The following is a 23,790-nucleotide window of genomic DNA, read 5'->3' as shown; positions in this document are numbered from 1 at the left end:
AAAACAAAGAAATATTGAAATTTGCAGGCAAATGGATGGAACTAGAAAAGATCGTCATGAGATAACCCAGACCCAGAAGGACATACATGGTATATACTCACTTATAAGCAGATATTAGCCATATAATACAGGATAACTACACTACAATACACAGACCTAAAGAAGCAAAATACCAAGGAGGACACTTGAGAGGATGCTTAATGCTCATTCAGAAGGACAACTAGAGTAGACACCTAAAGTGCTTGAAGAGAGGGAACAAGACAAGAGCCTACCATAGGGGTCCTCTGAAAGACTCCCCCAAGCAGGGCCTAGAAGCAGATGCCGATAATTCACAGTCAAACTTTGGAGCAGAATGCAGGGAGACTTAAGGAAGGGTTGAGGGGATAGCAGGACCTGAAGGAGACAGGAGCTCCTCCACAAAGAGAACAAAATCAATAAATCTGAGCATAGGGGAACCAACTGAGTCTGACGTATTAACAAAGGACAATGCTTGGAGAGGACATAGACCCCCTGCTCAGATGTGGTCCATGGCAGCACAGTCTCCATGTCAGGGCAATGACATGGGGGAGTAGGGGCTGGTCTGTCAGGGACCCTGTTGCCCTCTCTTTAATCACTCCCCTCTGGCAGAATGGCCATGCCATGCCACAAAAGAAGAGGGTGCAGGAAGTTCTGATGAGACTTCATAGGCTGGGGTCAGAAGAATAGGGGGGTTCTGAAGAATAGGGGAAGAGAGAAGTGGAAATAGGGAGAGAGAGAGGGACAAGGGACAGATAAGTGAGTGGACTATAATCTGGATATAAAGTGAATAAATTAAAATAAACAAGCATAAAAAAATCTACACTAAAGATGATCTTATCAGAACTGTCCCATACTATAAAAGAGCTAAATAAACAAAATAAATTGCAGTTGAAGTGTTTAAACAGAGAGGTGTATGTGATCACTTAGTATGTACCAATGATAACATCTTTCATAATACATTTATGTATTTATCATTTTCATCACTTCATCAGTCACTAACTAATTCTATTTATTTTTCTTTGTTATTTCTTTGAAAAAAATTCAGGCGCAATAATTTGCTTTTTGTAGATACAAAGCACCATGAGATCATGCCGACGGCTCCCGAATATGAGGACTGATCCTATTACCACCTGTGACTTGACAAAAATGAGAGATAGAGGAGGGAAAGCTTTTGTCATCTGAATACCAAGCCAAATACTTAAAATAAAAATTTATACAACACTTATGGGTTTGTTTAAGGAAATACTGTTAGAAAAAAAATCGATGCTATCTTCCATGTGAAGAGGGCAAAATTCAATAGTCATGTTCTTGAATCTCTTGTTTCATTTTCCTTTGGCGTTCATCAAGATTCACAAGCATTCCACTTGTAGTCAAGATGCCTTGACACAATCTCTGAGGGAAAATGACTGTGATAATCAAGGTCAAGAATACGTAAAGTGTGAAAGGCATTCTAAGGAAAAACACCCGAGAAATCTGCTCTTTGTTTAGCTGTGTAATGTCTCTTGCACCCATCTTGGTCTCCTTGGGCTATCAGTTAATCAGTGGTTCTGTATCTAGTCTTTCTCTCCTAAGGGTAATGGCACTCTTCTAGTATTTTTCCAACACAAGGAATAAACAAGAATAATTAAAAAAAAAACAGAGTCTAAGCCTACCCCCAGCACACCTAAGTTACATGTGTATTTCAGCAAAGCCCTCTGTGTTCTCTGAAGTACTGTTTGTTGCCCTGTGAGCTTCTCAAGACAATCAAGCATGACCATACCTTGACTGATGCCTGCCTGAAGTTACATTTAATGGGCACCTTCACTTTTAGATGCCCGAGCATTTCTGTGAAAACTTTCTTAGAACATCCTTTCTCTCTATAATGGTTGATAAGGAAAAATAGTTTCGAATGAAAATATAAAATGGAAGGGAAACAAAGAGTAAAAGTGTAGAGGAAATATGCAGATGCAAAGGTTCATACAAATATCTATTTGGGATTGTCCACAAGATTGAAATTTTTAATGTATGAAGTCTTTTTTGATAACCTGGTAGGAGAAACAGCTATTCTGAGAGAGTCCTTTTAGAAAGTCAGTTTAACCTAAATCCGAATAAGCTCTGATTGAATAGAAATAAAAGTAAGCAAACTGACCTTTAAAGAAAATTGTTTTACATCCATTATAGGTTTCTTGGTGTAAATATTTTATCTCTAAACTCTAAGCAAAAAGAATAACTTCATTTCCAAAGAATAACATCTGTTTCCTCTGGACCCATTGGAGGTGCAAAATTATTCAGTTTTTATCATAGAAATTTTAAACACAACTGCCATTTTAAGACACTTATTTATGACATATATGTCTGCCTAAAAGTGTTATACAGTGGTTGTAAAAATGCATAATTTAATAATTGGGATATGTTCTGTGTAAATATATTTATTTATTCAGTGAATAAATGTGTGTGAGAGAGAGACAGAGAGAGACAGACAGAGACAGAGAAAGAGAAAGAGAGAGGCATAGCTATATATGTAGGAGCCTGACTCTTTATGTGCATAAGGCAGAGAAGATATATGTACTCTATATATCCTCACATTATTCCTTTGAGAGAATATCTTTATTTTAACCTGGAGCCCAGGGTATTTGCTAGCTCATTGGGAGGAAGTCCCAGCAATCCCCTGTCTTGCCCATAACGTTTCTCCAAGAATGTGCGTTATGAGCACACTGAGGCCCTTTCCAGATTTTGGGTCCAAACACAGATTCTCATATTTGTAACAGACTCTCTTGCCGGCTAAGCCATCTTGCAAGTCTTTGGCTTATATTTCGTTTTCAATAGGTAACCCATTAGACAGTATGAGTTGTTTTTATATTTTACACCATGATATTTCCATGTCCCATATATCTGTTGTATTGACTGTGACATTCATTTATAATTTTATGTGATTTAGGCTACAAATATTTATTTAGTCTTTTCTTCCTTTGTATTTCAATTATCTAACACTTATTAATTCTGCCATATCTTGATTTTCTTCTTTAAGCACATAATTTGTCCAAGAGGTACACACACACACACACACACACACACACACACACACACACACACACACACACACCTTACTACAAAGACTACGTACTACAAAAAGTCATTTTGCATGGCTCCTGTCATCTCATTACTCATGAGATATGGCTCTAGTTGTAGATTTTGTGTTTTTAAAATAATTTTTTTACCACTTTAAATATTCTCTTAGCTCTTACTGTTTTAATGATCTGTCTCACAGTTTCAGTTCATCTCAATGTTCTGATATTTACCATCTTACTAAATTTTCTTGAAAATGTTATGATTTCCCGTCATCACCTATATAACCTCAAAAACAGATTTCATTCATATGTAGAGACTTCCTCAGGAACATCATATTTTACTGAATATATTGCATCCAGCAACTGTGCACACCAAGATGATTTCCACAAATTGTTTACACTCATGTTAATAAAGAGATATAATTAGATGACATACTTTCCAACTTGCAGGTCTGGAAATTGTCTTTAACTTTTCCTAAAAAAAATAATTTGTCTTCTTCAGATAAATCAGATATTTCAGATAATCCAAATTATTATTTGTCAAAATACAACTTTCTTGGCTATGAGGTAATTTCTGAGAAAAATATCTCCAATCTAGTTCAATAAAACACCTTACTAGTGTTCACAACTCTGAGACCCTAGTGTATTTGAAAGTAAAGGGAATCTTTATTCCAATCTAACACTTTTACAATTCATTTATTGCTTTCCAGAACTATCTGTGATTCAGGATCATGGAAATGTCTTGCATGTATGGGCCAAGAGAAGTATATTGGAAGAAAAACATATTTAACAATATAATATTAAATAATAATCAGAGCAGAAGCTCCTTTTTCCAGCCCCATTGGTGCAGGTCTGTGATCAACATGTGTGCCAGGTGTGAGATGTATATTGTGGAGCAGCACTTAAATCTAATCCAAAATGCTTGGTTCCTCCCATGATGCTCATGCCACTGCTGTCCAGTGGGAATGTCTCTTACCGACCGATTTAGTTACATTTTCCAAATGTTGCTCCTAAACTGAAGGTATTTAAAAAGGATTTTTTTGCTAGAGTGACTGTGCTAGCAAAAGGATTTAAGATATTCTTTTTTGTTTTGTTTTGTTTTTAAAAATTCTTATTTATTTACTTAATTATTTTACATCCTGGTGGTAGCCCCATGCATCTTCTCCTCATGTACCTGTGAACAATGGAAAGTGGAAAGGATTCCTTCACTTAGTCATTCTTTCCTGGCTTAGTGATATTTTTTTTTCCTTTGAGGTAGGTAGGATTGGGGCACAAAAGGATCCAAGGATGGGAGAAGGATGATCTGACAGAGGTGGTTCCTTTGAATTTAGAAATGAAAATGATTTCTTTTTTTCTTTTGTAAATTACATCTATTTCTCCTCTCAGTGTCTCTCTGTCTCTGGCTGTCTCTCTTTCTGTCTCTGTCTCTCTCTGTCTCTCTGTCTCTGTCTGCCTGTCTGCCTGTCTGCCTGTCTGTCTGTCTGTCTCTCTCTCTCTCTCTCTCTCTCTCTCTCTCTCTCTCTCTCTCTCTCTCTCTCTCTCTCTCTCTCTGTGTGTGTGTGTGTGTGTGTGTGTGTGTGTGTGTGTGTGTGTAACTTTGGGAAGTTGCATGTGTGCATGTGGCAGAGGAGCTTTGGATGCTGATTCTCTTTTATTCTGTGGGCTCCAGGGATGAAACTTCCTTCCTCAGGCTTGGAGGCAATCATCTTTACCCATGGAGCCATCTCACTAGCCCTTAGGAATGGAAATAGTTTCTAAAGTTTATCTATCCTGTATTAAATTTTTCTTTTAAAATATTTTCCATAGATCTATATAATCAGTATATAAAAATTCATCCTGAGAATACTCAACTCATTGTCTCTGCATAGCATCTTATGCTAGTCAAGGAGAACCTTAAGTGATGGTTCTTATTGAATATTGCTAGTGATTTTTATTTTTTGTCCTGCATACTCTCATTAATAGGTTAACAGTTTTAGTTGACATTATTTTTGTTGGTCTTTATCAGCACTGTGACTGATTCAATTACAACCTAAGGCATGTATTGAATTCACATGCAAATGTATGTATACTAATGAATAAACCTAAATTATTCCTATGCTAAAACTTCAGGGTTTGACTGTTTCTTTGTTTTATCATCCTTATTTTAGGTTTTATGTTAGCATATAGAGCAACACATTATGGACATTTAATGTATACATTGTTCTTAATCATTCGTTGCTCTACTCCTTCAGCCACCCCCATGTCCCCTGAGTGTCACTTACTGGTCTTTATTCTTCTCCCAGCTATTTCCTTCTTTTGAAATCATGTTGTATCTATTCCGTTAACATCCCATGACCCAATACTATCTGTTGTTTTTATCTCATGACTTATTTTCTGGTTTCCAGATATATATCCTCTCACACACATTTATATGCAAATATGTACACATTAAATGTGGGGCCCACATATTGAGAATATTTGATATTTGTCTGACTCTACCTTATTTAGGTTAATGTATGATTCATTTCATTCACTTCTAGCATAGGTTATGATTTCATTCTTCTTCATAGCTAAATTGATTTCCATTGTGCTTATGTACTACATTTTCTTTATCTGCATATATGTTTGGGAACACTAAGCTAGTTCCATTTTTAGCTATGGTGTCTGGAGCAGTAATAAATGTGGATAGGCAAATGCCTCTGTTGGAGGACTTAGCCTCCACTTGGGTGTAACCAAGAGCATTATAACTGGGCAGTATAATTATTTTTATGTTTTAGAAAGTTCCACACTGATTTCTGTAGTGGATATAGCAAATTACAATAATACTAGCAGTGAATAAGGCCTTTTTATTCTCTCACCACATCCTCACCAGCATTTGCTGTCATTTGTGTTCTTGATGTAAGCCATTCTGGTCACACTCAAATAAATTCCCAAAGCAATTTTAATTGTTATTTCCGTGATGGTTAAGAATATGGAACCATTATCAATTATTCGTGGCCTATATTTGTTTCTTCTTTTGAGACCTCTCTATTAAGTTATCATGTCATGCTTGTCAACGATCCAGCTCATGAGCAATTTAGCTGGTTAAGCCTGTTGTTTATCCCCTTCTTTAAAGCCTGCATGATGCTTTCTGGTACAATGAGTGCTAATCTCCCCCTTCCCCCCCTTCCCCCCTGGCCCCCCAACCCCCAAAAGAAGACATTCAGATCAGTCCCAGATCGGGGGTATCTGGGCCATATTTCTGAACTGCTTGGTACCTGAAGAAATATAAACTTATTTTCTACCTCATATTTTTGTCTTAGAAAGATAAGAGGTCATCAAAAATATAGCAATTCTTTGGTTACAGACTATGTCAGAAATAAAGAAATCTGTATGACTAGATTATTAGATGAAGAAAAATTGAAACTACATATTATTTTTATTAGACATTCCAGTCTTTGTTCTCAGTATACTCTTTTCTAAGATTTATTTTTATAATTTTTAAGTGTGTGGGTGTCTATCTATGTCTATAGTTATGTATGTCTTTCTTTCTGTCTGTCTGTCTATATATCTGTATGTGTATGTTGAATTTATGGTAGATGCCCTCAAAGCCAGAGGCATTGAGTACCCTGATGCAGAAGTTATAGGCATATCTCCAGTCTCTCAGTACCCCTATTATAAAAATGTGAACTTAATCACAATACATGACAAAAAATAATTTTAAACATATACAACTGAATATACAGTGATAATACTATGTAAGAACTGACAAACTATAGTCTTTATAGGAATCTATTAATATTTTTCAGGTATGGAAATGTCTTAAAACATACTAAAGATAAAAACTATTAATGTCAAATATGGAAGCTATGTATGAGCAACAAAAAAGAAGTTATTATTGACTACAAGGCACCCTTGGATCAAGTAGTGAATCTAATCAAATCTAGATTTTGCAATTCTATTACTCATGGATACTTGAACTAGCCAAATTATACAGTGTGTCTGATGGTCTAAAGTGAAATCTAAATCTATAATAATATCACTATTTTTATGTTGGAAAAAATTCCTACACATGATTATTCAAGGCATTTTAAAAACGTAAAAAGCCAGCATCTGATGAGTTAGCCTGCATATAAATTGTTGGAGGATTTCTCATTTTATCTACAGCACCTAGTCTTTGAGATGAAACAGAACACATTAATATTTCCAGTTTATTCTATATTTTTATTCACTGACACTATGCCCACTATTTTAAAAAGTAATGCATAACTCAGTTTTATATGCTGTCTCTGAGTCCAATAGTGACCTCTTCCAACTCACTAAGTTGTAATTCTATAGAGTGCTCAGTATTAGAAATTAGTAATGCCAACGGTAGTCACCCTTAAAGTTAAAGTGTCAGGAAGCCTGACATTTATTGTGTATGTGTATATATTGTGTGTGTGTGTGTAACTCATATGTGTGATGGCTAAGGAAAAATATGATTGTCATGTAGTGAATTTTCTGATGAGAAAAGCAGTGTTGGTCAAGGTACACTGTGGCACATTGTTTCTCTTTTGTCTTTATTTTATTACATATTTTACTGAGCACAGAATTAAATCAATTTCATGTTTACATTTTTCTACATGTTCAGCATTGTACGTTACATATTCATCATCCCTTACCTTCTTGCCACCTCCTGCTTGTCCACTTCCTAACCTTTAAGTAATTCTTTCAGTGGTCTTGGAATATGCTTACGTGTGTGTGTGTGTGTGTGTGTGTGTGTGTGTGTGTGTGTGTGTAAATGTGACAATATTTCTTTCAGATACATGAAAGCATTATGACAAGATTTTAAATGTTAAAATGTTATAAAGTTAAAATTATAGCAATCTAAGTGTAATTAATTGTAAAGAAAAACAAATCTCCTTAATAAAATAATTCTAAGTGAAACCTAAGTGGAAATCATTTCCGAATTCCATGGCAGTGGTCAAGAAATACACAGGCCTTCCTAATTACTCCTCTTTTGCACACAGAAGCTCCAGCCACCATCACATCTTGTACCTCTTGTATGTGGCATTATAACATGTGTTCGCCTGCACTAATACTTGTCATTGTCTTACAGTTGCCTGGGGATTCAGTTCAGTTAATATGCTGTACAAATCTGAAGCTTAGAGGCAGTAGGCTATTGCATGTAGGATAAACTACACTATTTTAATTAGTGAAAGTATGATGTATGATACACACACAACAATGAAATTACCCAACCTCAATTTTATCACATTTTAAATAACATTTGTCCATTGATTTTGGTGTACTTTTATGTTAGAGTAAAAAAACAAAAACCAAAACAAAACAAAAAAAACTTTCAGCTAAATGATCTTCCAAGTATTCAGTTTCTCATATGGTTAGTTTTAACTTGGTCAGTTAGGCCCACAGGAATGCAGTGCAAATATTGCCAACTGTTTTGGTATAATAGTGCAACAGGCGTGGTGCTTGGTGTGTTTTATTTGTTTGTAATATTATTCATCAAGAATTTCACATACACTATTTCGCTCTTTCAGTTTCATTAGAGTATAATCTTCACTAAAACATTCTAGGTAAAACAGAAAATCTATTGCACAGGGACTTATAAGCACATTTGCACACAACAGAATTTATTACATGTATTAGTGCAATGAGGATAAAAGCATTTTGAATCCTCTCAATCCTCACTAGTTCCCTCTGCTAATTCAGAATGATCGCAGAGAGACTAAATAGGGAAGGATGCAGAAATGGTGGTTTGGAATTAGAGCAACGTTTATAACGGATGTCTTAAGTCTGTATGCAGGCTACAGATCACTTCTATTCTGGAATCTTGCTCATAAGGTAGAAAACTACATCTAATGATGCGGGAAAAGGTGCAGGCTCTTCAGCCAACAGACTGATTTCCATTCTGTGCATTCTGTTCCTCACAGTAACTGAATGATACCAATTATGGGATATCAGAGAAGGAATTCAGGTGGTAAAAGCCTCAAAAATATATAACACAGACTAGTATGATAAAAAAAAGCTGTTATTTTAGAATGGAAAAATTTTAAGAATATAAAATCATACTAAAATGGAATCTTCTTAAACTTTGAAAATGCCTCAAAAATGATCATAAAATACAGCACTTAGGACAGTAAGAGTACTATTGAATAACAAAATTTAGCTGATGACTATCACGGATAGTTTTGTATCCAGAGGTCAATACATTTTGAAGTATATTTAAAATACAAAATAATTTCTGGTTAAAGTATTTTAAAGCGGTATGAAGTTGACAAGGAATTACTGATACTCATCCTTAGCCTGAAATGGAACTAATAATTTTTTTTTGTAACATTTCATTTACTCTATTTATTTGGGTGGTTACAATCATTGGCTTTTCTTCTCACTACTTCCTTCGAGTGTACACTCCCGCTGAGTGCACTTTTCTCTGTTTTCGGAGAATACTTGAGTTTTTGAAAATAAATAAATTACCTTCACCTGCATACCCAGAAGCCTCCGTCCCACATGATGTCCAACTTGTGCCCATTTCTAAGTTAGACTTTTTTGTTCCCAGCTCCACTCATTCTCTTTGATCCTTCAAAATGGTGGGTATGTGAAGAATATTTTAATACAATAAGGCATGTAATATAGGTGGTGTTTGTTTTCTGTTACAAAGCATTAGTGGGTATAAATCATTCCTGGCAATCCTATGTCATTAAGTCCAATTAATACCCTGTGGCTTTGTGGCAGTGCTGCTATAAGAGCGAGAGTCAGCTACAGCACTTACATAAGAGATTAGGTATTGTGTCTGTTCTGTTCAAATCTAAGGTAAAGATAAATGAAGGATAAACACAACAGAAGAATGAATTTAAAAAATGGTGTGGGAAAGCAGGGTCAACAAACACAGAGAGAAAACTCGCTTGGGGATTTTCTGGACGCATTGGGAGGGAAGGTAACAGCCACTCCCCCTCATTTGTGAGTATGTGTTTAAAATAAGATTTTATTTATTTTTATTTTATGAGCATGATTTTTTCCCATATACATGTATGTGCATTATACCCTTGCTTGAACTGAACTTATGTCTTCTGCAAAAACAGCAAATGATTTTAACCACCAAATTCTATCTCCATCCCTGTATCTCTCATGCTTATTAATTTATTTTTTATTAAATTATTTAAGACTAAATAGGAAATCTAGGTTATTTCAAATACAATCTTTCATCTAATGTTGACAAAAATCCCACAAAATATCGACAATAAAAACTGTATGCCTAGAAAGGGTATTAAAGACTCCTCTTTTCTTTTTATCAAGTTCTTCTCTTTTTCTTCTTCAGGAGACTGCCCTTTCCTCCAATTACATTTTAAAGCCCACTTGGGATACAATCTCAATAGCCTTGTGGAATATATATTGATTCCCATTTCCATTATTGACAAATCAAACCTTCGACAGCTATGTAATATAACTCTTTCACATGTCACTCAAGTTTGCTGTAGACAACCCCTGCCTCCCTTTTTTTTACTCACTTTCAGTCTATTAGAGATTGTAAGCATTGGTCTATAAGAGAGCACTTTTATTTCTGTGAATTTCTTTATGCTAGCCTACAGTTGTTTATTAGTTCTCCGATGATTTATGTATTTTCAGTGTTCAGGTGCCTAGAAGGTAAGATGAATAGAGGTATTTTTATAGTAATATTTGAAAAATAGTTCAAGGCTTGAAAAAGCAAAGCTTATTAAGTACGCAAAATTAAAATGAATGTTTTCTTTGCTATGCTATTTTTTTTTTTAGACAATGCAAGAGTCATGAGGAGGTTTCTGATAAATGTTTCTTGTGGTTGGTCTCTAGCCACAGAACATCAATGTCAAATATGAATGCTAAGTCATCTACCATAACATTGTTGTGCATATTCTCACAATTTTATCCTGAAAGCTACAACAGGAACACTATAGCACAAGAACTCTGGGGGCATCTAGAACTCTTAAGTATTAAAGATTCCATCTTACACCCATTGAATAAAAAATTCAAGTGACACCACATGCTGGCGAGGATGTAGAGAAACAGGGACACGCCTTCATTGCTGGTGGGAATGCAAACTTGTACAACCACTTTGGAAATCTATCTGGCGCTTTCTCAGAAAACTGGTAATAGTGCTTCCTCCATACCCAGCTATTCCACTCCTTGGAATATATCCAGAAGATGCTCCACCACACAACAAGGACATATGCTCAACCATGTTCATATCATCCTTATTCATAATAGCCATAACCTGGAAACAGCCTAAATGTCCCTCAGTTGAAGAATGGATAGAGACACTGTGGTACATTTGCATTGTGGAATACTACTCAGCTATTAAAAGCAAGGAAATCTCAAAATTTGTGGACAATGCATGGAACTAGAGATGATCATAATGAGTGAGTTAATCCAGCAGCAGAAAGACTCACATAGTATATACTCACTTATAATTGGGCACTAGCCCAAAAGGCATGTCCCACAAAAGTCTTCACTTACCAGGAGATTGGGATAGATGTGAGGACATCCTACTGAGACACTAGGGAAGAGAAATACAGGAGATGAGGAAATAGAAGGACCCAGAGGGTCTTTAAAAATCTACAAGAAGAACATCATAATGGGTGTATCAGGGTCTAAGGGGGTCTGCTCAAACTATTGCACTAGCCAAGGACAATACAATAATAAACATTGACCCCCTACTCTGATCTACACAACGGACAGGACATTCTCCACAGTTATGGGGACTGACTTTGACATGATCTCTGATGCTCCATATTTGACTACCTCCCTTTGGTGGGGAGGCCTGGTGACACTTAAAGAAAGAATAAGCAGGATACCAAAATGAGACTTGATACATATGACCATATAGTGGCGGAGGAGGTCCCCCTCGGTTATAGACCTAGGGGAGGGGAATAGGTTGAAAGCGGGAGGGAGGAAGGAATGGGAGGATACAAGTGATGGGATAACAATTGAGTTGTAATCTGAATAAATTAATAAAATTTAAAAAATAAAATAAAGACAAATGCTAGTCAACATGCAAGATTTCTCATCACATTTCTTCATAATGAAACCTATTTTTAATACCATCACAACTGTGCTTAATTAAATATGCTTTCACATGCCTTTGCTTTTGTTAATTTTAAATGGACTTGATAACATAAATGGATCTTTTCACGTCTATAGTTTAAGAGAAGAAATTCCTAATCTGAGTCATATAATAGGGAAAACCATATTGAAGAGATATGAAGAGAGTGGGCAGCCTTGTTTTGTTACTAATTTTAGTGGAATTTCTTTGAATTCTCTCCATTTAATTTGATGCTGGTTATCAGCTTGCTGTATATAGCCTTTATTGTGTTTAGGTACGGCCCTTGTATCCCTGACCCTTCTGAGACTTGCATCATGAAAAAGTGTTAGATTTTGTCATAGACTGTTTCTGCATCTAATGAGATGATGATGTGATTTTTTTTTCAGTATGTTTCTATGGTGAATTAATTGAAGGCTTTTTGTATTGTGATTCATCCCTGGGTCCCTGGAATGAAGCCTAGTTGATCATGATGAGTGCTGTATTTGATGTGTTCTTGGATTCAGTTTACAAGTATTTTATTAAGTAGCTTTCCATCAATGTTCATGACTGAAATTGGGCTGAAATTCTTTCTTTGCTGAGTCTTTCTGTGGTTTAGGAGCAGGGTGACTATGGCTTCAAAGAATGACATTGGCAATGTTCCTTATGTTTATATTTTGTGGAATAATTTGAGGAGTATTGGTATTAGCTCTTCTTTGAATATCTGGTAGAATTCTGCACTAAAACTATCTGGCCCTTTTTTTTTTTTTTTTTTTTTTTTTTTTTGGTTGGGAGACTTTTCATGACCGCTTCTATTTCCTTAGGGGTTTTAGGACTGTTTAAACAGAATACCTGATCTGGATTTAACTTTGGTAAGTGAAATGTATCAAGAAAATTGTTAATTTCTTTTAGATTTTACAGTTTTGTGGAAAATGGGAAATGAGAAAATCACAGGCATGTCAGAGGCATGCCTCTGACATAAGTTCATGTCAGAGTTCATGTCAGAGGCAGTCCCCAACCCACGCCCTCCTGACATGAAGCTTTCCATTGGCTATGAATGTGCTTAGTGCTATGGACTTTCCACTTAACACTGCTTTCATTGTGTCACATAGGTTTGGGTATGTTGTGCCTTCATTTTTATTGGATTCTGGAAAGTCTTTAATTTTCTTTTACTTCATGCCCTACTCAGTGGTCATTGAGTAGAAAGTTGTTCAGTTTCTATGGATAAGATACAAGAGAATATTTCACTCTTTTTGTATCTGTTGATGCTTGCTTTGTGAACAAGTATATGGCCACTTTTGGAGAAGGTTCCATGAGGTGCAGAGAAGAAGGTATATTCTTCTGTGTTTGGGTGAAATATTCTGTAGATATCTGTTAGGTCTATTTTGTTCATTACATCTGTTAGTTTCTGCGTAGTAATGTTAATTCAGAACATGGCTGTTCTGGCAAGAAATCTCATCCAAATATCTTCTCGATCTATGTGATCTGGCAGGCAAGAGATCACATCCAAAGATCCTCTATATCTGCATGATCTGGCTGGAATACAAGGGTGTCTTTAATCCAGGAGACAAAGGCTAAGAAAGAGATGTGAGTTTAAGGCCAGCCTGTTATAAAGAAAGTATCAGGTAAATAAAAAATAAAAAATAAATAAAAAAGGCTTAGTTCCAGAATTGGTGGTGTATGCTTTTAATTCCAAAGGTAAGGTTAGTTTGTAGAAGGAAGCACCCATGTTTGAAAGTGATATGTAATTGAGTGGCAGAAAAGGTGATGAATGAGAGATATTACAGAACAGGATAAGCCCAACTCTCATGAGGAAAAAGAAGGAATGGAAGCTATATAACAGGCGGATTTACAGAGAGAAGAGAGAGTTTTTTCCAGAACAATAATAGTGAGATGGGTTAAAGAAAGAGAACACAGGTGAAGATGGAGTGAACCAGAAAAGGAGATGCAAGAAGATTAGAGCAAATTGCTTGGTTAATCTGGCCAAGCCGAGCAATTCTGGGCTGAGAGAGAAGCCAGCTTAAATCAGCTGGGAGAAGAGTTTGAGCCAGAACAACTGAGCTGAACCAGCCAGCCCAGAATTCAGAAATACCAAGTAAATGTGAGCTAAGACGCGGTAAGTTTCAGAGGCTGAAGATATTCTGGATCTAGGTTAGATTGTATGGAGTCTAGAAACGTCCAGGGTTAGGCCTAGGCCAGGAACGGGAGCAATAAGCTTCCCAGAAAACAGTTGAGCCAGGAGTGTAAAAGTTACTTTTACAAGTATTCTTATTTCTTCATTTAGTTTCTTTCTTGATGACCAGTCCATTGGTGAGAGTTGGGTATTGAAGTCTCCCACTGTTAAGGTGTGATGTTCAAGGTGTGATTTAGGCTTTAGTAATGTTTCTTTTATGGATGTGGATTCCCTTGTGTTTGGGCATAGATGTTCAGAACTGAGACTTCATCTTGGTGGATTTTTCCTTTGATGAATATGAAGTGTCCTTTCCTATCACTTTTGATTAATTTTGGTTGAAAGTCAAATACAACCTAGCTTTCTTAAGCATAGTTGAATAAATTAAAAGTTGTTTTTAATGTTACTAATATTCTAGGTCTTACCAGATCTGTCACTGAAATATTAATCTCCAGTTATGCTTAAATATCCACCAAGAAATTTATGATGTTGGTGATGTTCATAAGGAGTATTTGTTTAATTAATTATTTAATTAGCTAAATAATCCTCATAAGGATAATTAATTTAAATTAAATATTACCTTTAATAAATGGCTTATTCAAGTTTATATGAATTTATGTTACCATAAAACAAAAATATATAGTTTGAGGGTAAAATATTCTTATTAGAAATGGTAAAAGCATTATGCTTTCCTGGCTAAGCTACAGACAAAGTCTGACAAGAGAAATGCCAACTATCATTGAGTAGCAGAGAAGTGTTCTGGAAAGGACTAAGGTCAAATATGAGCAACGATGCACCTTATTACTCTCCATAATAGATACAGCTTTTAATGTTGGTTCATAACCTGTATGAAGGTGATTAAAATAGCCATTGGGGCAATCAGCTGAAGTTCAGATGAGATATGCAGGGCAATGAGGAGAGGAAGAAAAGGACAGGGTCATGTTTGGACCCTGATGATGTAGAAAATCAGGGACTGGAAGTACCTGAATATAAAACAGACACATGGGAGAAGAGGAGAAGACAGGGTCATAAAAATTCCAAAAACTGGGGCGTCTTTGAGGACGATATAGGAGCTGAGCTAAAGCAACACTTTATTAAGAATGATGAAACAAGAGTAAGAACCACATGGGATGAGCTGAAAAGAAATGTAACATAGACCCAGGCTGACTAACCACTTCATAAAACCTTCTGAAGTCTAGGGAACATGTAGATCACACACACACACACACACACACACACACACACACACACACACACACACACACGACTGTGTAAAGCAGGAACAAACTTTTGTTTTGCTTTGTTTTCAGGATTGAGGAGACTTGCTATGTATGTTCTTGGGGTGAAAATTTGAACTTTGGGAAGGATATCGCTCTAGTCTCACATTCAAGGTTTGACTTGATATGGGAGATGTAGCCACACCCAATCCCCAAGTGAAGGAAGGAGTTGGCAAAAGAATAAATGACTGTCTTTCTTTAAAGGTCAGAAAGACCTACTGAATTAACCTTCTTAATGATCTAAGAAATTAATTGCCATAGGTATCATCAGAAAGTACCAGGTAAGAAAAATGGGGCTCAAGAAGTTTTAAATGTGATTCTGGTTGTGTTCATGAAGGCAGACTGTGGCTGTGGGAGTATTCAGAAAAATGTCTGGGCACAATTAAGTGCTGACATAATGAGAGAGCAGGGGTTTTCATAGTTTTCTCCAAGTTCAAGGGCTAATCCAGGTAAAGCAGGGATAATGTCATGAGGTTTTATCAACTCAGAACAAATTCAGTGGAAGAGAATGAGACACTAGGGAGAATGGGTTACATGTTGGGTAACAATGTAATTTATCATTGAAAGTGGGGCACATTTGAGAGCAAAAGGAGGCCCAGACTAAATATAATATATGGAAAATCAGAATAAATTGTTCTGTCAATAAGCAACTCATGATAAATGACCAGTTTGTTCACAGTGATGAAAACAAATTTTTAAAGACCACACCAATTGTGGAGGAAATGCCTGGTAAATGGTCTAAATCAGTGAGGAGTAGGGAAAAAAAAGTTGGTGTAAAAGGCTAAAGCTCATGGAAGTACAGAACAGGCTGCAGCAGGTTAGATTTCAGAAGCTTAATAGATAGTGTGACTGCGGTTAATGAAACAATTTACTGTTGCTGGAATGCTGAGGAGGAAGAATTTATTGAGGTTCAGAAGGTTGCAGTGGTCTAAGGTTAAAATGTAGATGCTTATTTTTCCACGCATTTAAAATTGTCAAGGAAGATAGTAGGATCAACGGTGGACAGTTTGAAAACCTGAGGCCATAGTGCTCAAAGATGGCAATAGAATAAACTTGAGAGGGTCATTTTGTAGCAAGGATGAGGTCTAGGTGATGCAAAGCCCAGTGAAGATAGTTTTACAAGAGGGCACAAGAGGTTTTGTAATGGCTATTAAGGAAATGAATATATTTGGCTGCCATGGCTTCATGTCATTAAGTGTTTGAATCATTCTTGATCCTATGTTCACTCTACTACACCTTTGGATATAATTTTATTTTCAATACTTTCAAGGAAATAATTCACTTTTTACTAATAGCATAATCAGCTTTTTCATGTCTGTTGTGATATTTATTTTAAATTTTAACCTAGACCTATTATAAGCACAAATTTTAAATATCTGATTATAATTATATTTCTCTTTTTTCTCTTTTTTTATATTTTATTTTTTTATTAATTTATTCTTGTTACATCTCAATGGTTATCCCATCCCTTGTATCCTCCTATTCTTCCCTCCCTTCCATTTTCCCTTTACTCCCCTCCCCTACGACTGTGCCTGAGGGGGACTTCCTCCACCTTTTTTTGCTCATAGGGTATCAAGTCTCTTCTTGGTAGTCTGCTATCCTTCCTCTGAGTGCCACCAGGTCTCCCCCTCCAGGGGACATTTCTCCTTTTCCTTTCCTTCTTCTGAACTCTCTCCATATAGCTTTCTTTATTCTCTTTCAGAATCATGGACTCTCCTTTCCTTAATTATTATTACATTCAAATATGTGCATAACATATATTCCTAAGTATAACCCACTCAGTCTGTATACTATTTGTATGTATCTTTTCAGGGCTGTTTATGTGGTATTGGATAACTATTTGGTGTTCTCTTTCTTAGGGAAGACTATTTCCCCCACTCTTAGCATTCTTCATTTGCTTGAAGTTTTATGTGTATGGTAGAGGCCTCAGGTTTTTTCTTGACCACATGGGTATGTCTATTGGTGTCATCTTTGTCTAGTTCATTCTGCTGAGAATTTAGGTTGCATTATCACAGCATTCTGCCTGTTCTTCTGGCTCTTTCAAGTTTCCTTCCCCTTTGGCAATATTAATTGAGCCTTTCTTGTGATTGTCTTTTTGCAAGTATATCCACTGGGATTGGGCTATACAACTCAACATTTTGAATAGTTGTGGTTTTTCTCTGGTGGTCCTTGGTGAGGGATGAGGTCTACTCTTATCTTTGGGTATAAGGACAAATGTTTACTTTGTAAAGTAGTGATTGCAAATCTCCCTCTAATAATTAGTACTGAGTAGTTATGTATGTTTACTTTACTAGCCATGGTTTTCCTCCAGTTCAGCAGGTAGGTCTTAGTCCAATTAGTGAGCTATTTATCACAACCAACGTATATGTGCCAATACTGGACCCTTCGTGTTAGCATGCCATGATTGCATTTAATGTGGTGCATAGGTGCTGCTTCTAGATAGGACTGTTCTTGTCATGACTCCTTTGGAAGATTGTGTGGTGCCTCTGGTACCATAAAAGCCAATCCTCAAGGAAAAGATATCAAGGTCAGTTCTAGCTCAGGGATCTCTGGGCTTTATTTCTGAAGTGCATGGTGTGTTCAGAAACAGAGTCACATCTCCATCTCTGAGGAGAAGATAAAGACACTAGCAATGGGATATATGTTTTTGGAAGTCTCCTGGAGAGTCCAGGCTAACAACTTAAAAGACGGATTTTTATGTCTAGTACTGGGTTTTTTATTAGATGGTCTTCGGCTCTTAGAAACAACATTGTGAGGACAGATAGAAAAGGGTCATTAAAATGTATATATGTATTTACACACAGAATGATGTGTATTCTACATTTTAAGGCAAGTTGTTAATGGATCATTTCCTTATGGCTTTTTCAGACATCCTTATTGCTATTCTACCTACCTTCCTTCTTCTGTATTTGCTGCCATTTCACTCCATAAAGAGCTCTCCTTTTCCATTTTTTCTAATCAGATCACTTGTACTCTACTATCTCTCTAGCTCTAGCTCTCCAATCCTCTTTTCATGAAAATGTTCCCATTTTACTTTCCTGGCTTCTGCAATAACTCCAGGCCATGTACGTATTTATACCTGAAGGTTTTGGTGTTGGTATCTCCAATGGGAGAGAATATATGATATTTGTCTTTCTGGATCTGGGTTACCACAATCAATGTGAACTTTTCAAATCTACCCATTAACCTTAAAATGTCATTATTTCATTTTTTTCTTTACATATTAAGAGTACTTCTTGGTAACCTGCTGCCCTTGATACCCTATAAGCATATACAGGGGGAGGTAATCCCCCTCATGAACAGTCATAGGGGAGGGGAATAAGGGGAAAATGGGAGGGAGGGAAGAATGGGAGGATACAAGGGATGGGATAACCATTGAGATGTAATAAGAATAAATTAATAAAATTATATATATATAAAGAGTACTTCATGGTAGCCTGCTATCCTTCCTCTGAGTGCCATCAGGTCTCCCCATTCAGGGGACTTAGTCAAATATGAGGCACCAGAGTACGTGTGAAAGTCAGACTCCACTCTCCAATCAACTGTGGAGAATGTCCTGTCCATTCGCTAGATCTGGGTAGGGCTTTGAAGTTTATGGCCTGTACTGTCCTTGGCTGGTGCCAGGCTACCAAGAAGAGACTTGATACCCTATGCGCATAAAAAGGGGGAGGAAGTCCCCCCTAGTCACAGTCATAGGGGAGGGTAGTAAGGGGAAAATGGGAGGGAGGGAGGAATGGGAGGATACAAGGGAGGGGATAACCATTTAGATGTAATATGAATAAATTAATAAAATTTTAAAAAAGAGTACTTCAAACTATATATGTACCACATTTTCATTATCCGTTTATTAGTTGAACAGTTTCTAGGTTATTTACCTTTCCTACTATTGTGACTAAAGCATCAATGAGCATAGCTAACCATGTATTGGTGGTATATGGGATCAATTCCTTTGTAAATATGCCAAGGAGTGTTATAGCTGGGTCGTAATCAGCATGGAGAATTCTCAAAAACCTAAAAATAAAATACCATATGACCTAGCATATTACTCATTCACTTTTGATTTTGATTAAGAATATTTCTTTCAAGAATAGGAAGGCTAACAAGATGAGACTTGACAGGCTGTGACCATATGGTGGGGGAGGAGGTCCTCTTCTATCACAGATGTAGGGGAGGGGAATAGGGTGAAAGAGGGAGGGAGGGAGGAACAGGAGGAGACAAGCAAAGGGATAACAATTGAGGTGTAATCTGAATAAACTAATTTAAAAAATGAGAAAAAGAGTATTTCTTTCAAAAATGACAGTCTACCATTCCTTTGCTAGTAAACACAAAATGTAATGCCTACGACAGAGTCATATTTTATACAGGGAAGAAACGAAGAAGTCAAGTTCATCATTCCTTAGTGGGTCTTCTTGGTATTCCATCATTTGTAAGTTTAAATAGAAAAGGGAGCTTTAAAAGTACAAACTGTTCAGAGCGTCTTTGTTGGGATTGTAAGTGTTTGCCAGATTTGCTATTCTTTACCAGATATCTCTGATTTCTTTTTATAATTTATTAAATTTATATGCATTCGTGCCAGGCTGTCGGATCATCTGGAAGTAGAGTTGAAGAGTTGTGAGATGCCATGTGGGTGCTGGGAATTGAACCTGGGTCCTTTAGAAAAGCAGACAATGCTCCTAGTCCACCGAGCCACCTCTCCAGGCCTGATATCTCTGATTTTCACATATAAAAATTGTATATATGCTTTGATTGCAAAAAAAAATCATATCATGTAATGAATGCAGAATGCAATTATTTATTCTTTTGCAAAATTTAGTAATGTTGCTTATATGAAATGGCAGTACTCAATGTCCACCAAATAAACTACTTGTAAGTCATTAATGTATAAAATTGAAACTTAGTTGTGGGGAGTGTAGAGATAAGCTTTTTAGAGTGCCACAGAGAATGCAAAGTAAAGTGCCTGCAGCTCCAAAGACTCTTCAAACCATCCTGATCCACTGCACACAGTGTTGACCTACTAGGGGCTCCTAGCACACTAGTGAAGTCTCAAAATGGACTAGGGAGATGACTGCTTCCCTTTTTAAAAAAACAAAAAACAAAAGTCTCCTGAGGTGAGTTTGCCCCCCCCCATTTCCTTATAGCTACATCAACCTGATTGACTGCTATTGGTGTTTGGGTTAGCATGGGATAGTCGGATTGACCCTTCAATTGTTTAAAGGATTTTACACTGAACAATAAAGTTAGATCTGCATCTTGAGTCTGGTCTTCCTGGGATCCTGTGTGGATTCTATCACCACTCAGTCCCTTTCCCCCCCAGGTTCCTGATCTCCAAAGCTGACACATGAACAGAGACAAGATATGACCTAATTGTTTGGGTGAATGGACCTCTCTACTCAGGATTGCTAACTCAAGTCCTCAGTCAAAGAGAGCCAGTTAAAAATCCTGAAAGGTATTGTATAGAAAGCTTAATTATTTTTATGCCAAGGTTCTTAAACTGTGTCCTTGGCTGCTGGTAGGAGAGATCTATAATGAGCAAACTTGGGAGAGAGTTGTAATTCTTGCACAGAAGAAAGAGATAGAGGACAAACTTCTACTGTACTTTTCCCCTATAGTTATGACTATTCTTAGTTGCCTTTGGGGATCTGCTATCACTCAACCTTCTTTGACCTAGATGGCGGAGCCTGGAGAGACAGAAAAAGCTGATGACTGCTGTCAGCCATGCATACTTTGACCACTGCTGGCTGAGTAGATAAGGACTCAGCCAAACCAAAAGTAATTTCCCTATACTCTGATATTGATCAACTCCGTGTAACTGATACTGGAAGAGAATTACCACCACCATACTTACATGGAGCAGTCTCAAAGGGAAAGGCAGAAGCTTCCTGTTCCACTGTAGGGCCATTGACCAATCTGGTCAAGGGAGCGGCCTCCCATGTAAATCCTTGGTAGTCTTATTCTAGATTTCCTTCGATATCTATATGGCCCCTCTACAAGGCTATGTTAAACCTTAAAAAGGATGACTCTTGCCACTCAAGCTTTCCTTGTAACGCTACAAAACTTAGATATGCCCTTAGTGAGAATGGGTTGCATTCACTATTCCATTCCTTGGTCAAGTATCCAAAGTTCCCACTTCTTGGAAACTTTGCCTTGGACCACCTGTAAAGGGCATTGGTGGCCTAACTTAGTATGGGCAAACAGTTCTGCTGATCACATGGTGTGACAATGATGGTAAACAAGGGGCAATCACACCCCTCATGCTAGTAGACCTTCCCAATAAACTTTGGGGAAGAGAATCTTGGAAGATATGGATGTAGTCTTTACTACAGACAATGAAGCCTTTTGTGAAGATTGCACTGTATAAGATAAATTACCCTTTAGGCATCTCCACCCTCCTCAATCTAAGGGCTACTTCTCCAACAGGATTCCATCTCCTCCAAAAATTGATATGGAATTCTGATAAGCCTGTGGGCATGGATCAGTAGCTGATAAGGAGAGAGAAACACCAGGAATCACTCAACTTGACTGTGATCATATAGAGCTTTCTACTAGTCCTTGGAATTCTATCCTCAGGCAAATTTGGATTCTTACATGACCTCAGATTTATCAATGCTACTATGCAGGCAATGGGGGCTCCCCAGGCCGGCCTTCCTGCATTATCTGCAGTCCTTCATGGATACTATATTGTCACCATAGATATTAAACATTGTTTTTTCTCAATTCCTATACATCCATAGGACAAAGATTTGCCTTCTCTGTTCCTATAATTAATAATAAATACTGATGAGCAGATATCAATGAAATGTATTTTCACAGGGGATGAGAAATAGTCCCACTATTTGTCAGATTAATGTGTGTGTGGGGCTATTAAAAAGGCAGCCAGTGACTGCTATGCTATCCTTTATATGAATGATATTTTGATGGGTCACCATGAGCAACAAACCTCACAGCTCGATCCCAGGATATCTCTACTGCTTTGGAAGGAAGCTGGTCTTCACATTGCAGCCAAAAATGTACTAACTCCAGAACCATATTTGTTTTGGGGGCACACAGTTACCTCTAATGCTATTAGGCCCCAAAAGTTACAATTCCCCTTCCTCATAAGCTCAACATGGGCTTCCATGCTGACCTTTCTGGAGAATTAGGCATGGATTAGACCTTGCCTTTTTGCCACAACAGGAGAGCTCATGCCTCTTTCTTTGCTGCTTTCGATGCCAAATGACAAGAGGAGATTTTTACTCATTACAGAAGAAGCAAAAACGGCTTAACAGGATGAAATGCAGGCCTCAATCAACCAGTTCTAATTTGGTTTGATGCTGCTAGTGTAGTTTGGGGCTTGGTGATACCCAAACAATGATTTCTTACTAGGGCACTCTTCCAACTGCCCAACAAAAATTTATGCTGGGTTCATTTGGCTGGGTTCTTCTCTTCCTAATGTTACACCTTTTATGGATAATATCTTCACTCTTGCACTAAAGGTGCTTAAAACATCCCTTTTATTGTCGAGTAAAAAGCCAGATACAATTATTCTTCCAATTTCCCAGGATTTACTTGCCTAGAAGTTCTCATCTCACTATATTGTTAAGCTTCAGCCTTTTCAGACTCATCAAAGACACGTTCTGGCTGTTATTCACGCTTGTCATTCCCGCAAACCTGAAGTGTTTACTAGCCTTTCACCTGTGACAAAGCTTACAATCCTTCTCACAGAGGGATCTGTCTGGTTAGTAGAATTGTTGGCTGTCTTATACATTTAAAGGGATTGGCAAGACCCCATTTATATATTCAGTAACAGTCAATATGCTTCTAATGTTGTTAAGCTTATAGCTTTAGCTGTTGTTAAACCTGCTTAGGGTCCTCTGTATTTGAGCATGATTCAACTACAAAGGGTTATTGAACAAAGATAGGCTTCTTTCTTTTTCAGCATGTACACTCTCATTGGGGACTCCCTGGAGACATTTCAGAGGGAAACAGGGAGATGGATCGTCTAGTGACAGACAGCCTTCCTGTCATCTCCATTAGAACAAGCCTGAGTGCTCCATTCTAGGTTTCACAACTTGGCTCTATTACTCCACAAGATTTTCCTACAGTTATCCATAAATTCTTATAAGATTTAATACACACCTATACTACTTGTGCCCCCTTGTTGACTTTAAACCTCCTACAACCAACTGGCACCAGTCCTAGTGGTCTTCAGTCCCTACTGTTTGCGGCATATGGATGTGACATATGTTCCAGGGTTTGGTCATCTTAAATATGGTTTGATGCATGCCATTATTG

Source organism: Acomys minous (genome assembly GCF_964271855.1).
Source record: "Acomys minous genome assembly, chromosome: 13".
Classification (NCBI taxonomy): domain Eukaryota; kingdom Metazoa; phylum Chordata; class Mammalia; order Rodentia; family Muridae; genus Acomys; species Acomys minous.
Note: the sequence above shows the minus strand (reverse complement) of the source record.